Source organism: Macrobrachium rosenbergii, chromosome 46, assembly GCF_040412425.1.
Source record: "Macrobrachium rosenbergii isolate ZJJX-2024 chromosome 46, ASM4041242v1, whole genome shotgun sequence".
NCBI classification, from domain to species: domain Eukaryota; kingdom Metazoa; phylum Arthropoda; class Malacostraca; order Decapoda; family Palaemonidae; genus Macrobrachium; species Macrobrachium rosenbergii.
The window spans coordinates 13,527,976-13,533,508 of record NC_089786.1 but is presented as its reverse complement, the minus strand read 5'-3'; the positions used below and the strand labels follow the sequence as shown (position 1 = coordinate 13,533,508).

General features: G+C 34.8%; 1 long non-coding RNA gene across 1 annotated transcript; it reads left to right on the top strand.

Moving 5' to 3' along the window:
• The first annotated feature begins 2,073 nt into the window (after positions 1 to 2,073).
• Positions 2,074 to 3,082, top strand: LOC136830050 (uncharacterized). Its single transcript, XR_010850543.1, has 3 exons — positions 2,074 to 2,450; positions 2,785 to 2,862; positions 2,968 to 3,082. It is a non-coding gene; the product is annotated as an uncharacterized lncRNA (long non-coding RNA).
• Positions 3,083 to 5,533: the final 2,451 nt, after the last annotated feature.

Below are 5,533 nucleotides of genomic sequence, written 5' to 3'. Positions count from 1 at the left end.
CGTAGACTGGTGTTGCATCATATATGAAAGAATTAAATTATTATTATTATTATTATTATTATTATTATTATTATTATTATTATTATTATTATTATTATTATTATTATTATTGTGTGTGTGTGTGTGTATTATTATTATTACAGAGCTGAGAGTAGTGTTCTCTCCTGCAGGGATGGGTCTCGGGTTCGATCCTTTCTGACCTCTCTCACTGCTTCTTCTTCTTCTTCTTCTTCCGCCATTAGTGCTACTCTTCCTCCTACGCAATGTCTTTGCCACTGATGGTATTAATAAATCCCATGGCATTGGCTGTTCACTACTGCTTGAGCTGTCATTGCCACTGCTGGAGCTGCTGGCAGGATGTTGTGGAGTATAGCAACGCGTTCTGTGAACTGATGTCCATCTCGCCAAACTCATCATTATATAGCGGGGACATCACTCCTAATCACACTCTTATCGATAAGTGGGATTAATAACAGATAGATACCTAATCAGACTCTTATCGATAAGTGGGATTAATAACGGGTAGTTTATAACGCTTCAACTCTTATCAGTGATACACCTGTTCATGAGTCACGCGGTGGGTCTAAATCATATCAGCAGTGGATACCTAATCAGACTCTTATCGATAGAGTGGGATTAATAACAGTTAGTTTATAATGGTTCAGCTCTTATCAGTCACACAGCTGTGGTTTAGTCACGCAGTGGGACTTTCTCATATCAGTTCAGATCTGTTCGGCAAGGTGTCTCCTCCTCCTAATCAGACTTTTATCAATAAAGTGGGATTAATAACAGATAGTTTATATTGATCCATCTCATCAGTCATGCGACAGTTGATGAGTCACGCAGTGGGCCTCTCTCATATCAGTTCGGGGACCTTTTCCCCTACTTACTACATAATTTTTTTTATATATGCATGTTATCAAATGTTCAGGACGCCAGGACGCCAAATGGCACCTTTTCCCCTACTCAGGTAGAGGTAATTTATGATGGATTAGTTCGTTACTACGATATACAAAAATAGAATCTATAGGGACTTTAGTAAAAAGAGAACAAACATCAGCACTATCAAATTTATCTGTAGGGAAAAAGTGATTTTGGTAATTTATCAACTAAATCTAGAGAATTATATATGTGAGAATTGGAAATAATTCCAAGGAACGGGGACAAGAGCTTAGTAACATATTTTGAAAGTTTATATGATATTGAGTCAACAGTACTGATAATGGGCCGCATAGGGTTATTTTCTTTGTACGTTTTTACTAATCTGTACAAGTAAGGTAATGAGGAAAATTTTATTGACAACTGACCTATTAGGTCTTTTTTTGTCTTTAAGGATTTTTTCTCACTGTGCTACTAACATTTTTTAAGACTTGATCAAGGGGATTTTTTGTCAGTTTTTTTTTAAGTCGTATTATTATCCAGTAGGGCTTTCATAGTCAGCTTTATCTAAAGTTACATTACATATCACATAGGCAAGTCCTACTGGATGATAATGCGACTTACAAAAAACTAACAAAATAAAACCATGGATCAAGAAATCGAATACATAAAAAAATAAGGACAGATTTATGTTATCCTTCACATGTACTTGATATTTGCTATAATAAAGCTCTCAAAAATTTCATAGCGAAAGTAACATGGAGAGAGAAACCCCTAAGAATATTCTTAGCTTGCTTTATTTTAGTGGTTTTTAAACCATAAAATCATTGTTAAAATCTTTTAATGTCAACCAGCTTTTTTTTTCACTAAAAGGAGTGTTAATAAAAAAATAGCCCTAAGGAAAACAACAACATAGTATGTACAATTCCATGCTTGAACTGCCCTTCGTTTTATATTGGCCAATCAGCATGGATTTACAAGAGCAAATTAAATATCATAAGCATTCAGTCAAAACTGGGCAAACATCCAATGCAATATTCATTCATTTAAGTGAAACCACTCACAGGATAAATTGGATTGAAAGTTCAGTGACTGCCAGATAGAAAGATTTCTGTTCACGAAATCTTTTAGAATCTGTTATTATACAGCTTACTTCCAGTTGTAATTTTAACCTTAGCCCCGGCAAATATTATTTGGACCCATGTACAAAATATTTCATTTTACATGGCGACAGGAAAGACTAGTAACTATTATCACTTTGGTATTTTGATTGCCCTACTCTTGGTACCATCAAACTGTCTTTCCTGCCGTCCAAACTACTAAGATGGATAGTTTGCTAATTCCTCCTCCTTCCATATGCTTTTACTTCAGCGAAATCGCCGACGAGGAGCGAAGCAGCCCGACAGTCAGAGCAGAGACCTCATTCACCTGAGAAGGTCCACACTTTTCATATTCTTCCGCCATGCCTATGTTAAGCTAAGGACATATCTTGGGATCCCTGGTCTCCGTCACCCTTCTGTGACCATCTGCCAAAATCTATCTGCAATGCCTTTGTGCAAGGTTCGACAATGGTGAGTACCAAGAATAAATAGGGTTTATTCTTAAAGGTTATCATTGCGAACTCTTAGTGCCTTGTGTTGCCTATTGAAGTTTTCCTATCTGTCATCTCCAAACTTGAGATTAGTAATAGTTTTGTGGTCAGTTATGTTTTATATGGCCATTCTCTTGTCTTTCAGGTGGGCATAGCTCTCGGACTAATAATTCTAGCTTAGTCATAAACACATATTGTAAATAATTGGGTAAGAGAATCATATACAATTATTTGTTTCGAGTGACCATATTTATGAAGGATAGTTTCCCATATTGTGACCCGCAGATTTATATTAGGTTTACCATTCATTTCAGGATTTGGGTTTGTTTTGATGTACCGGCCCTTTATTTCCTTCCTGTTACTCATGTAAACCTCGGTTGCTCAATTGTAAGGTAATTTTATCTTGGGTTATTATTCCTGTGGGTATATTGTAAATATTCTTCTACAAAAGTTATCTTCAATTTTCGACCGTAATCTTCATGAAATTTTCTTTACAGACAGCGAGCGAAGCTGAACAAAGGAAACACCCTACGATCTGCATTAACTGCCTTGTTTATCTGTAACCAAATTATTTTAAAGACTTATTTAATGCAATAAATATCATGTATGTAATACATATTTTTCCTTCCAACCCGATTTGAATATATTTATCAGATTTTTTAGAGGTGTTAAGCTGAGTAAAATGTTCAAGAATGACCTTAAAGATAAAATCACTGATTTAACTCCAAGTTAGCTACCTTACATATATTTTCTATGTATTCGTATGTTTAATATATATTTTTTGGTAAAACTGTTCGCCTGGCAAAAATTTGTATTGTTTACCATAAGGAGAAATATTGAGTTTTACTTTTATAACATATGTAATCGGCTTATTCTTTCCACGGCCATTTTTTGGTGATCAGTATTTTTCCCTGTATAATCTTTTAATTGACTTGTAAAACCTCTTAGATATTTACCCTTGTTTGAGTAGATCTATAATCAATAATATTCTCAATTTGTATGGGCCTTACGGAAGAAGGACTTAGATTTATGACATTTAGCTCAAGGGCAGACATTGATTTATTCCTTAGTTGTTTATTGAGCATGCATAAAACTTAGAAGGCCTGTCTCAATAGGCTGCAAAAAAATTACACAACCGTAAATAACTCAACTTGCATCTGAAAACACAAAAATGTTATATTTAAGATCTCTAGGACCCACAGATCAGGGAATTCTTAAATAAGGAGCTCTGATTGGCTGTTTGCAAATATTGTTCCATTCTCTCTGATAATCTTAAGCCAAGATTTGATCCCGGTTTAAATTTTTCTGGCATTGAAGCTTATGCATAAGTAGTCTGCGACGATTAAATAAGGGCACATTTAACCCAAAAATATCAAACTGAGAAACAATGGTTTGAAAAACTGACCTCTTAGTTTTGGCGTTTGAATGAAGACAAAAAGGTTTAGTAAAAATTTCATCAGAACTCCTGTCCCAAGTTAGTCCAAACAATTTACTGGCGTCAGGGGTGACTTTTTCTGCTTCCTTGTCTTTGTCCTCTTGTAAGGCAATATCATTAGTAAAAACCTGCTGTATTATCAAATCTATAAGTGCTAAAAATACCAAGAAGCTGTTGGTATGACCTTTTCAGTTCTTCTGAAGTATAACAGTAATAACCCCATTATTCATGTAAATATGAGAATAAATGGACTTTCTTTAACCCTGATATGCTGGGATCCTGTGTTGCAAAATCAAAATGTAATAAAGAGAAAAAGGACTTTATCGAGGATCAAAAGTAATCTTAAATTCTTGAAACCCACTAAAGAAAAATCACCTTGGCTGGCATTCTTGTGCCAAAAAATTAAAAGTTTAGCCTGGTCATTTTCGGTCAAAGCCAACATATCAAAGGCTTTCTTAAATTAAGATAAAAAAATAAGCAATTTTCTGTCAGATCTTTCTGTTTTAAATACAGGCATATGAGGCAGAAAAGAATATTGAGAATTTTCAGCTTTAAAAACATCGATCATGAATGGGCTCAGCAATTCCTGCATAAATCTATTCCCTAATTGTCTGATCGACGAGTTTTAGATGACCATCACGTTATTTGATTTTTTAAAGATTAGTCTCCAGCATTATTAGTTTTGAAAGTCTTTCATTTTTAGACAGCAAATGGGAGACTTTGCCATTCAATGAAAAAGGAACCGTAATTCGTCCATCAGATTCCCTCTGATGAATGTTTTCAAGAGAAAAATCCACCAACTGATTATTAAGCTCGAAACGTTCATCATTGTACGCATTTTGATCTTAATTCAATAAACGGCCGCATTCGGACTCTAAAATTTGTTCAGTGGACTGCTGCAATTGCCTCTTCATCAGTTTACCTTTTTTTCATTTGATAACGGAAAAGGAACAGTTTACTTCAAAACTAATTTCTTGGTCACTATCAGACAGAATATCGATTTCCGTGTTGAATAGCAACGAGCTTTTGCAAACATGCACCGTAGAAACAGACTAAAAATCAGTTAGGTACAAAATTTAAAGTTCATGGTTTAACATCCATTCATCAAATCAATATCACCCTTTAATAACATGCCAGCATGAGACTCGATGCATATGGAGGGAACAACTTCACCAGAAATTACGTTTGTACCTACTAAGCAGTGGAAAAAAGTTTGTACCCAACAATAGCTGAACATTATCAGTAGTTTGAGAGTATTTATTTAACAATTTATCAGCAAACGTCATACCCTTGTTCTAAAAACTTTCAATTAACTTACCGAGCAAGGATAATGCTCATGAAATACCGATATCAGGTACAACTAAGCTATAAATGATAAAAGATAAACTACCTATTTTCAGAGGCACTTCCATAATCTTTGTATAATATTCCTTATTCCCATTAAATCCACTCGCAGTAAGTTTAACATTTGAATTAATAATTTTAGGGTTCTTTTCCTCAGCTAACCTACTATTGATGAAGGTGCTTTGTGACCTCTGTAAATGTCGCTACCAATGCTGAAAGAGAACGTGGGTAAAAGAGTTACCATAAGAGTGCAGCAAAACATCTACTTCGCTGCTGACTTTTTG